At 36.0% G+C, this 12,944-nt stretch overlaps 1 protein-coding gene across 1 annotated transcript in view; it reads right to left on the bottom strand.

Moving 5' to 3' along the window:
* Positions 1–12,944, bottom strand: part of LOC135743822 (uncharacterized) — a 94,350-nt gene that overhangs the window by 8,426 nt on the left and 72,980 nt on the right. The gene's annotated exons all lie outside the window — the stretch shown is intronic.

Here is a 12,944-nt window from a genome sequence, read left to right as displayed (position 1 = left end):
TTCACATTACTCTGGAAAAAGAAAGCATCACTCTCTCTGACTCGAAAGTCTCTCTGCTATCTGTACAAAAAACTTAACCCTATGAATAATTGTAATATTTTATAAAGTTATGTAGTTATATTGCAAACTATTGCAATGTGTGCTGCGATACACACATTAGTGATAATTGCAGTAATTTCGATATACCTTTAATGTTAAAAGGTAAGTAAGATGTAAAATTCACATAAAGCTGCAGTGAATGGTAAGATTTTCAAGAAATTAAAGGGTTCACCCAAAAACAAAAATTCTGCCATCATTTACTCACTCTCATGTTGTTACAAACCTGTATAAATTTCGTTGTTTGGATGAACATAAGGCAGATATTTTGAGAAATCAAGGTGTTTTTTAAGTAACCAAACCATTCGTAGACCCCATTTACTTCCATTGTAGGCTATTCTTTATTCCTACTGTGGAAGTGAATGGGGTCCACAAACGGTTTGGTTATAAACATTTCTCAAAACATCTGCCTTTGTTCATCAGAACAACGAAATTTATACAGGTTTGTAACAACATGAGGGTGAATAAATTATGACAGAATTTTTATTTTTGGGTTAACTATCCCTTTAAGATTTACATTTTGATCTCCAACTTATTATATAGATACATGAATATAGTGGATTTATAAAACTCTGAACAAGATAACGCTGTATTTTTTTTTTGTTTTTTTTTTTTGTAAAGGCTTAAATCAAAACAAACTAACTGCAGTTTGTTTGTTATCAGTTGGAATCCACAATCAAAAAACGAGATTTTTAAAAAATAAAAAATGAAGTTATCTCGTTTTGGAACCAAACTCTTCATTTGTTTTAGAGAACAAGTGTAAAGTTAAAGTCGCAATGAAATTGAAATGAAAAACTATATATGTATTTTTAATAGTGTGGTATTATTAACAAATGACTTATCTGTGAGCTTCATTATTTTTTAAAAATTCGTGTGTGCTCATAATCTTTAATCAAAAATGCAAATCTCCTCCCCTCCTCAAAACGATCTCTCTTCACTTCCGGTCAAAAGTATGGCAGGTGGGCGGGGTCCGGGAGAAGATCGCAGTGATTAGCAATTAGCAACACGACCCAACTTCAAACGATCCAATCAGATCTCGATGGACAAATTCAAATCCAGCCCTGCCTTAGTTCATCTCAAAAGCCGTTTCATTCGGATATACGTCACCACGGGGAAAATAAGGCAATCGCTACTTCCGTTTCATGGCGACTTTAACTGGGCTGCGTTCAGCCCCGACAAAACGTAGCACAACGTTTATTAAACTGAAACGGTGATGCATTGAACACCCTGTTGTGATGACGCAAGAGTTGCAACTACGGTAGCTGAGAGGCCATTCTTTGTGTTCTTTTTTAAATGTTTCTAAAGCCTGATGAAATCGTTATAAATGTGTGTTTAATACTGTAAAATACCCTCGATGTTACAATCACTGACCTTACTGTCCAAAATGAAAGACAACATTCCAACTTGAACCCATTGAGAGAGCTGTCTCTTTACTATCGCGTGGTTTTATACATCTTGCCGCTGATTGGGCTGACATTTCTGACACACCCACCAAACAAGAGAAAACGCTTCTAAAACCTGTTGCATTCCGTTGCACACCGTTTCCAGGAAACATGTCGTTCAACCCGGAAACCGTAGCAAAACGTTGCGCACCGGTGTGAGATTGAACATGCCCCAGATAAATGTTTGCCGTTGTACAATACTCTCACAATAAAGTATTACAATATTCTAATATTATCTAAAAATGCTTAAGTAACATTTACGTTTTTGGAATACGTGTTAAAAAAATTATATCATATTTTGTACCGTTTTATTTACCTCACACAAATGCCTCAATCTTCCTTCAGCCGACAAACGAGCAGCAGCGCACTCCTTATTACGTCACCATACGGCAGGCCCCGAGAGCAAAATAAAAGTCCCTTTAATGTCCAAGATTGACGTTTTTCTTCTTCTTGTAGTGTTCAATAACGGTGTATTACCGCCATCAACTGGACTGCAGGAGAGAGCAAACAAACTCCAAAGTCCAGTATATTCAGTTGCCCCGAGTAAAACTTCAAATGGGACTGAGCTCTACAGTCAGATGAAATTCAAAATAAAAGCTTTTAGACAACAAACACACAAGATAAGTTTGGTGCACAAAGAAAAAAAAAAAGTACCAATGTCCATGGTTGAATATACTACTGGATCTTTGACCTCCTAAGACCTGGGGCCCGTTTCAGAAAGGTGGTTAGGTGAAAACTCTTGTATGTTAACCCTGAAATGAGGGAAACTCTGAGTTTTCGATTTCAAAATGAGAGGTAGGTTTAACCAGAGACAACTGGGTAAGTCAATCCTGTATCAGAAAGTGAGGTAACTTATAATCAGAGTCTGAGTAACCCCAAAATAGCTGGAAGAAATCTGAAAAAACAAAGCTCAAGTCTTAGGATGTTAATGTTGTAGGTCTGTTTTTCTACCAAAGCTCCTGGACATCTTATTACAATACTGGGCATCATGGATTCTATCAAATACTAACAGGAATAAAAAAATCAAACTCAGACTTTCTCTGATAGAAATCTGAGAGGATCTGTTTGGTCTCTGATCAAATTTGATTTGTAGGTAACAAAAACTATTAAATAAAAGAGGGCCAATAATTTCTCATAATTACATTTTCCCCAATTTTCAATTGTGTTACTTTAATGAATCCACAGCTTTATTAGCTCATATTATTAAAGGTGCCAAAAACTCTCACCTGGATTGTGTCTGAGATATATAATGAAAGACAAGGGCAGACAAGCCCTTATCTTCTTAGCATGAAGTTTACTAATGATAAGTTATCAATTCAAAAGGAAAGAAACAAAACAAGCTTATACATGTTGCATGATTTATTTTAAAGTACAGTTAAAAACCAATAAAAAAGATTCACTCCATTAAAATAACATGCTCTAGATAACATACAGAAATTAATTTGTTGGGAATAATTCAGCTGTGAGGCTTATGTGCACTCCTTTTCCAATCTTTTGGTCTATGCAAATGGTTACCACCCTTCCACTGGGACTGGCTCCATGCTGCACCAAAGTTGGAGCAAGCACTTGGCGAGAACTTATCATGGGCTTACGTTACCACCTAAAAGAAAGCTTAATGCACTGTCTCACATTTTCTTTTGGTTGGAAACATACCATGTGCATGTTTGAGTTAACTGTATGTTTGTTTGAGAGACCAAGAGTAACTGACAAATGTTTGCCGTTGTACAAGAGACTCTCAGTACTTCACAATAAAGTATTATAATATTTTAACATTATTTAAAGTTGCTTCAATAACATTTAAGTTGTGGGAGTACATTTGTTAAAACTTTTATCATATTTTATATCCTTTTATTTACCTCATAGAGACACCTCCTCAGCGTACAGACGCGCGGCAGTGCACTCCTTATGACGTCACCACACGACAGGCTCCAAGAAGCAAAATAAAAGTCCCTTTTAATATCTAATTTCGTGAAAGCAGGACAAATAATAAACTATACTTTACAAATAAACACAAAAGTGAATTTGTTTGTAAGTGTATATGTATTTTTAAGTATTTTAAATACTTACATGAGGACAACATACAGAAAATGTCAATTCCTTTTTATTCTCTGCTATTTAATAATGCTTTAAGTCACATCATTGCACTCTAAAAGCTATGATTAATCGTAAATACTGCAGTATGCATGCACTTTAAATATGTTTTAAAATAATTAAATGTAATTGTTATTAAAAGAGTTGTAATAACTATCACAAATCTGAAAGAAGTTGATCTTTGTTCACTCTTTACAGAGAGCACTTTTCTCTGTGAGTCTGCAGTTGTGTGATCGTCTGAAACTTCTCCAACATGATTATACCCAAACGTTCACTCTGTATTTGTCTTTAAACTTTTGACCACACTGATCAGAGGGAAAACAATCCTCTCCAAATCATCCAGAACAAACTCCAGAGTCCAGCATATTCAGTTGCCCGATACTAAATCTTCAATTGGGACTGAGCTCAATGGTCAGATGAAACCCAAAATAAAAGCTTTTGGAAAACAAACACACAAGAAGTTTGGTGCACACTGGGATTAAGAAGTACCAATGTCCATGGTTAAATATATTGCTGGATCTTTAATGTTGTGGGTCTGTTTTTCTACAAAAGCTCCTGAACATCTTATTACAATACTGGGCATCATGGATTCTATCAAAAAACAACTGGATAAAAAAAATCTGAGAGGATCTGTTTGGTCTCTGATCAAATTTGATTTGTAGGTAACAAAAACTATTAAATCTAACTATTATAGCTGCAAGCAGCAATACCTGGGTCAAGCCGAAAAGGGCACAAAAGGATGTAAAATTGAGATTGGATAAGCAAACTGAAAACCTAGGTAAACCTAATAATTTTAGATGAAAAAACAAAAAAGTTATCAACAAAAATAATCTACGTTCTTGTCTACTGCAATCGTCTTTCTGTTATTCTCACATTTAGTCTCACATTTTCTTTTGGTTGGAAACATACCATGTGCATGGACCTAAAGACTGAAGTTGATCTTTGCTCACTCTTTGTGGACAGCACTTTTCTCTGTGAGTCACTTGTGTTTTATCAGCTTCCCAAACTCAATACAACTCTTTACACAATCTGAGCACTTTTAGGGTTTTTCTTCATGGATCTTTTGGTGCCGCTTTAGGTCTGGGGCTCTCAGAAAGGCTTTATCACACACAGAGCACACATGTTTTCTAACACCTGTATGTATTTTCTGGTGCTCTTTAACTTTTCTGTGTGATTGAAAACTCTTCCCACAAACTGAACAGATATACGGCCTCTCATCTGAATGAGTCTCTAGGTGCGCTTTAAGCACAGATGAAAAAAAAAACTTCTTATCGCACTGATCGCAGCTAAAAGGTCTTTCATTTGAGTGAACCTGCAAATGTTGTTTGAGACTGTTTATATTTATGTACCTCTTATCACACAGATGGCATGAGAAAGGCCTCTCACTTGTATGAATTCGCATGTGATACCCAAGAGCTCCTTGTTGTTTAAAACTTTTACCACACTGTTGACATGAGTAAGGTCTCTCACCTGTATGAACTCGTATGTGATCCCTAAGAGCTCCCGGTTGTTTAAAGCTCTTATCACACTGAGGGCATGTGTAAGGTTTCTCTCTAGTGTGAACTCTTATGTGATTTTCTAGACGTGCTTTACCTAAGAAACTCTTTCCACAATGAGAGCAGGTAAGCGGCCCATCACTAGTGTGCAGTTTCACATGAGCATTTAAGTTACTCTTATTTGAAAAACTCTTTCCACACAGAGGGCATGATACAAGTTTTGTCTGAATGTGAGTTGCTATATGATTATGAAGATATTCTTTACATGTGAAAGACTTTCCACATTGAGGGCAAATGTACGGCGTTTCAGTACTGTGAGTCTTTATGTGAACATTAAGTTTTCCTTTATTAATAAAACGTTTATCACAGTGAGGGCAAGCAAAAGGCCTCTCACCTGTGTGAATCCTCATGTGATACACCAGTTTACTTTTATGGATGAAGATCTTTTCACAGTGGGAGCATGGGTGAGGCGCCTCAGTGTGAATCCTTAGGTGACGCGTTAGTTGAGCTTTTTTTGAGTAACTCTTACCACAAAGATGGCATTCAAAAACATTTTTGGCTTCAACTCTTTCTTGAGAGGAATTCTCATAAGTTTCTGAGCAGCTGTCAGTCATAAAATTGTGGTCCTGATCTTCATCCTTTATTTCATTGTGTTCATGATCTTCCTCTTTCACTTCCACAGAGTCTGAAATAAATATAGTAACGTTAAAAAATTGGAATTTGCTTTTTCATTTGACTTTAATATAAGAAAATCTAATTCTGCCATTGTAAGGGAACCACCCTTTGGTCCAATGACTAAAAATAAATCGGAAATGTGAAGGGTCCTTGCGCATTCGCTCCTTTTCTGTGCGCTTACTGGTTAAAATTACTTTTAATGTTACGTAGCTTTTGTAATTTTATTGCTGTTTGTAATATGAATCAAAGTGATTATAGCAGCAACCTATAACCGCAGAGGGGCGAAGTAGCAAGAACAACATTGAACCCCATATGCAGATCTTAAGCCCAATTTATAGTCGTGCGTAAGCTCTACGCCGTAGGGTATCCGTAGCCTGACGTGCACCTCGCAAAATTTTTAACAGGGAGTTCTACGCGGACCGCAAGCGCTGTGACTGTTCCACCTGAACCCCTCCCGTCAGGTAAAAAAACACTGCTTCATATGGGCAAACCTCTTCCCTGTTTTACCTCGGTATACAGTAGGGGTCGACCGATATGGATTTTTTTTTTTAAGTGCCGATACCGATTCAGGCTGCCGGTTTTCTTGAGCCGATACTGCTTTTGCTCACTCAATTTACGTCATAAAAATGACACAATGATGATGCCAAATGTTACAAGTCTCAATTTAAAAAAGTAACATTTATTGAACTTAAAAAAACTATATTAAACAAATAGTAAAAACAGGTGAGGGTGCTATGAACTGCACTCTACAAAAAATCAGCAGAATTACCTGTACTAGTACTAGAGCTTAGTTTAATTAGGAAATATAACTAGTTTTAACAAACATGCCTTACTAAAAACATTACTTCTGTCCATTTTGAGGCAAAACACAGGGCACTGATGTATTTTAAGATATGTTAAAAAAAAGATGTTATTAGTTTGGACAGTTCTTTACATTTTAGTCTAGGACTAGTCTAATCCCTGTCCTTTAAACCACCCCATAGAGATGAGAAATAAAAACACGTTTTGTTCGGCTATGATCAGCTGTTAGGCCGAGATTTCGATGTTGTCATGGAAAGGTTGGTTGTTTTTAGTCACATGACCTGCAATCGCTTGCGAACACGGCAGCCATGTATCAGCCGATGCCGATACATATAAAACTTGCAAATATCGGTCTATCACTAGTATACAGTATTACCGTGAGTAGTTACAAAATTATGATGTAAAGCTCTTCACCAAAAAAAGTGCAAATAGACCCATTCGTGGTCACTTTTTTTGCACAAATTGCATATTGCCTCGTTCGTATTTACCGCCTCTCCCTTCTCCTTCGGTCCAAACCCGAAATACTGCCAAACTGCAGAAGTTGTGTTCTTTTTCGAGACCAGGTCACTCGGTGTGCGACTTGCCATCTTCCCCCCTCACTTTCTCTTTCACGCAGTCATGTGATGACAACCACGCATACGCATTTTTAGGTGTTAATTAAATTATATTTAATATTTGATCTGCTATATAAGTGCTTTGTTATTTATGACAGTATTGAAACTGATACCTTTGCTATTTTTAGATCCCGCAGTATACCATATTACCGCCCAAGCCTAGCATCATTTGCGAAACCGAAAAAGATGAAACCAAGGCCGAAAACTGAAACACCGAAATAAATTATTATGCCAATTATTAGTAGCATTGCATTTATGGCTATCACTGTGTACTAACTTTACTAGAGGTGTGACGGTTCACAAAACTCACGGTTCGTATTACATTATGTTTTTTGATGGACGGATCAGATTATGTTTTGGATCAGCAAAAAGGGGGTGGGAAAAATCTAATAACAAATAAAGAAATTGCAAACATTCATAAAAAAGATAAAGTTACACATTAAAGATGCAATTTGTATAATCCGCGCCGCTAGAGGGCGCCAGATCAAATCAATAACAATGACGTAGATTAATGATGCTCTGAGCAGCATGGACTGATGAGATTTGTTGTCTTTAACTCAAACGCTGATGGCCATCAATCAGACGGGAACGAGAGATCATGTTACACATGAGGTAAAGTAATCAAGTTTTATAAATGTTGTGTTTGATGACATCTTTTTTTTTTATTATGTAAGGTTTCATGTAATGCTCAAAACGCAACTGTTAGTCATAGATGTTACAGTATTAGTCCAATACGATGGTTTGTTACATAGCACAGAATTAAGTGTTCAGATGAACAAACTTACCATAAAAAAAGGGTGTGGCCTGATAGACGCTATTACTTCCGCATTTGTCCACGACACTGTTGTCATGTGGTTTTTACGTCAGTAAAGGCGGTAACAAAGGGTAAAGTAGATATTAACGTCATTTACAGGCGACTGCACTGCCCCTTGTCACTGTTTAGGGCAGCAGTTTTCTCATAATTTAAAAGTAGTTGAAAACATTATAGATATTTTTAGTAATCAGCTGGACAAAATATATAACACCGGACCAGTGGTTTTTGGATATTTTACTGCAAATATCTTACAAATTGTACCTTTAAGTAAGGTCTGAAATTAGCATTAGGTACAGAAATCGAATTAAATGATTCATAACACTGTCTTTATTGTATAAATTAAATTAAATTATTATTATTTTTAGAGCTACAGAAGTGATTTTCTCTTTGTCTTTGGTTGTTTGAATAACATTAATGACACAAGGGCTTTCACTGAATGCACTGAAACCGAAATTATTCGGCCCAAAATAGCAAAAAAATAATACTAATAATTTGTGAAATAGCCAAATAAATTGAACCGAATAATGAGGCCTTTGATGACGCGACCGAATAATTCCCTGCACAGAGAAGAGGCGCGCAAATGCAGCAAACATGGTGAAAGCATTTTAAAGTGTCAGAGAAATACGCAAAAACAGACTACAGCACTACAAGGCTCATTTATCGTGCAGGCAGGCGCGCATCGGCTGCTCAACATACAGTGATACATAAGCATTGTTGCAAGTTTTTTAAGGCATAGTAATGAAAAAGTTATTTGCATTTTGAGCGGGAAAAAAGGTCGGATTAATATTCGTTTAGCCAAGACTTATTTGTGTGGTCGAAATGGAAGAGTTTTAACATGTCTATCTATAGCTCTCTGACCAAAGAAGTGACCAGTTCCTATAATGACTGCTGGAATGTAAAAAAATGTCTTTGTTAAATAAATGTAAAATAAATATAGTAAATAGGACAATCTGAAAATGTAACTTGTGCAATGGTGAGAAAATTGGCAAAATAATTAGACAAATGAAAACTGTCATTTTCCACTGTAACTGTTTTACTTGACATTAGATTTAATTTATTACGTTAAGTACTTTCTGTAATGCCGCTGTTGTTTAAAATTTATGATTTGTGTAATGCTCTTCTAACAGCATCCAGACCAATTTAAATCACATTGTTCAAAACAACGAGGTAGACTGGATCTGAAAGAAGGGGTTTCCTGGCCCTTTAAATCAAATCTTACTTTAATATTCTAATGATTTTTAAACATGCAGAGCCTGACACTTTTGAAAACATTAGCAGTTATAAATGATAAATGAAGATTAGACACAAACCTCTTTGTTGTTGAGTATGTTGAGGTGTTATTGTGAATGATTCAGGATCAGTCTCCTCTTTAACACACTCCATCATTACAACAGTGGATCAGAATAGTAGAGTAGTTGAATGTGTTGGGACAGCCGCTGCTTGTTTGACTTCTTCACAGTATTTATAGATGAACTATGATCAAATAAACATAAAGGGTTAACAATAACAGAATCTTCAATGTAATAACATGACACTGTGGTCTACAACACAAACTCTCAGCACTTGTGTTGTTCATCATGGTTTTTAAACACTTTTCATTTTAAAGATCTTGTGACAGTGAGTAATATAGAAATACATAAACACATTTCATTTTAGGAGTTGCTCTGACATCAGGTTAGGGCTGCACGATATTGAAGGGAAAAGCGGTATGCTGTAAGACATAAACTTCATACATACATTATTTATAAAATATTAAAATTATTCCGTTATTGCAAACCATTGCAATGTGTGCAGTGATACGCACATTTGTGATATTTAGGGTAATTTTTCTTTATCTTGCAGCCCTACCCTACTGAAAAAAGAATAGAATGCCACCTTAAACCAGCTAACATCTTATGGTGGTCTTGGCTAGATTTTTCAGAACACGCAATTTAACGGTAAAAGTTAAATAAGTCAAAATAAATGCAAATTTCACTGCAGTGAATGGTAAGATTGGGGTGAGGTTAAAATTTTGATCCACATCTCACTATGATATATATGGATGTCGAGTTATAAAACTGTAAAGTTAACTGTATGTTTGTTTGAGAGACCAAGAGTAACTGACAAATGTTTGCCGTTGTACAAGAGACTCTCAGTACTTCACAATAAAGTATTATAATATTTTAACATTATTTAAAGTTGCTTCAATAACATTTAAGTTGTGGGAGTACATTTGTTAAAACTTTTATCATATTTTATATCCTTTTATTTACCTCATAGAGACACCTCCTCAGCGTACAGACGCGCGGCAGTGCACTCCTTATGACGTCACCACACGACAGGCTCCAAGAAGCAAAATAAAAGTCCCTTTTAATATCTAATTTCGTGAAAGCAGGACAAATAATAAACTATACTTTACAAATAAACACAAAAGTGAATTTGTTTGTAAGTGTATATGTATTTTTAAGTATTTTAAATACTTACATGAGGACAACATACAGAAAATGTCAATTCCTTTTTATTCTCTGCTATTTAATAATGCTTTAAGTCACATCATTGCACTCTAAAAGCTATGATTAATCGTAAATACTGCAGTATGCATGCACTTTAAATATGTTTTAAAATAATTAAATGTAATTGTTATTAAAAGAGTTGTAATAACTATCACAAATCTGAAAGAAGTTGATCTTTGTTCACTCTTTACAGAGAGCACTTTTCTCTGTGAGTCTGCAGTTGTGTGATCGTCTGAAACTTCTCCAACATGATTATACCCAAACGTTCACTCTGTATTTGTCTTTAAACTTTTGACCACACTGATCAGAGGGAAAACAATCCTCTCCAAATCATCCAGAACAAACTCCAGAGTCCAGCATATTCAGTTGCCCGATACTAAATCTTCAATTGGGACTGAGCTCAATGGTCAGATGAAACCCAAAATAAAAGCTTTTGGAAAACAAACACACAAGAAGTTTGGTGCACACTGGGATTAAGAAGTACCAATGTCCATGGTTAAATATATTGCTGGATCTTTAATGTTGTGGGTCTGTTTTTCTACAAAAGCTCCTGAACATCTTATTACAATACTGGGCATCATGGATTCTATCAAAAAACAACTGGATAAAAAAAATCTGAGAGGATCTGTTTGGTCTCTGATCAAATTTGATTTGTAGGTAACAAAAACTATTAAATCTAACTATTATAGCTGCAAGCAGCAATACCTGGGTCAAGCCGAAAAGGGCACAAAAGGATGTAAAATTGAGATTGGATAAGCAAACTGAAAACCTAGGTAAACCTAATAATTTTAGATGAAAAAACAAAAAAGTTATCAACAAAAATAATCTACGTTCTTGTCTACTGCAATCGTCTTTCTGTTATTGACAATCATGGATGATTAGAGCACTGAAGGACATGTAAGTGGTGTTTGCAGTTGCAAAACATGGGTTACATCATGTTACAACAAGTTTAAATAGTCAAAAGAGCCAACCCCCGTGTCTCTACGATGTTCTGATGCAGAGATATAACTCTTGCAAAAACGGTTGATAAGGTATTCTCGTTGGTTGCTAGGGAGTGAATTGTAAACCACCAATGATTATACTCCAATCCATGAAAGGAATAATCCGTGATGACTCAAGGTTTTAGATGTACTGTTGCAGTAGTTTTAGGCAAATTACCATATTTCTATCTCAAAACCACTAGGTGGCGCAATGACAAAATTGTGCATGCAACCTCAGGTCATAACTGTGTTACATCTAGCTAGTTTCATGACTACACACTTTAGTTTAGTGAAGAAACAAATATATGATCTTGATATGATTTCAAAGGTTTTGTTCAATTATAACGCCAACTAGTGGTGCAAGCATACAAATTTCTTTGTGTAGGCTCAGACTGTGGTCGTTCATCAGCGTATCAAATATGAAAAAATCTCTTTTCGTTACGAAGTTATAACCATTTATGTGTAAAAAACACAAAATTGAAAGGTAATTTTTCGTTTTTGCAATTTACGGCCATTTCTGATGAAAATTTTAATATAACGCCAATAGAGTTTTTTGTTCAGAAGGTAATGCAATGTTCTTCCTATGGTGTTTTCGAGTCGATCAAAATAACGCTCGCGGAGATATTTGCGTGTGTTTGTTAAGTACTTTTTTCCTGCGCAGGGTTAACCATAAGGGAAATTCAGGCATGTTTGGTATTGTTGGACTTGGCAACTATTCAGGACGCCAAAAAATCAAGTCCCGTGAAAATATGTTGATCGCAGCCAAAGTTATAAGCAGCATGTACAACATTCGTTTGACCAATAGGTGGCGCTGTGACGAAACTCTGCATGCCCCCTCAGATACTGATTGGCATCACAACTACCAAGTGTCGCGTCAATCGACATAAGATTGGCGAAGATACATCCTAAAACCTGTTTTTTTGCGCTCTACGTAAAATTTGTTGACGCGCTATACGAAAACGAAAAACTTTTTGCTGTAAGTGTCTCTAGATGCTACATACCGTTTTTTGTGGCAATCATGCAAAAGCTCTGGGACAAATTCGCAAAAGTAAGTTTTATGACTAATTCAAAAAGGCGGAAAAAAATTCATGACGGAAAATGACGTCCAATCGAATCGTCTTGAGCCAAGGAATCAAATAAGAATTTCGTGTTAAGGACTTACGGGTCAGAAGTTATAAGTAAAAGCATAAGTGCAACTTTGGACCGTTGGTGGCGCTAGAGGATTTGATATAGAGACTCCAATTTTGCTGTGGAAACTTTTTGGACTGACCTATATCAGTGTGCAAAATTTCATAACTTTCCTATGTAAGCTCCTATGGGCTGCCATAGACGCAATGTTGGAAGAAAAAGAAAAGGGAAGAATAATAATAAGAAAACTAACAGATACAATAGGGGTCTTTGCCCATTCTGGGCTTGACCCCTAAAAAGAGGGCCAATTATTGT

The sequence above is a fragment of the Paramisgurnus dabryanus genome, chromosome 2 (genome assembly GCF_030506205.2).
Source record: "Paramisgurnus dabryanus chromosome 2, PD_genome_1.1, whole genome shotgun sequence".
NCBI classification, from domain to species: Eukaryota; Metazoa; Chordata; class Actinopteri; order Cypriniformes; family Cobitidae; genus Paramisgurnus; species Paramisgurnus dabryanus.
This window is presented reverse-complemented; position numbering and strand designations above follow the sequence as displayed.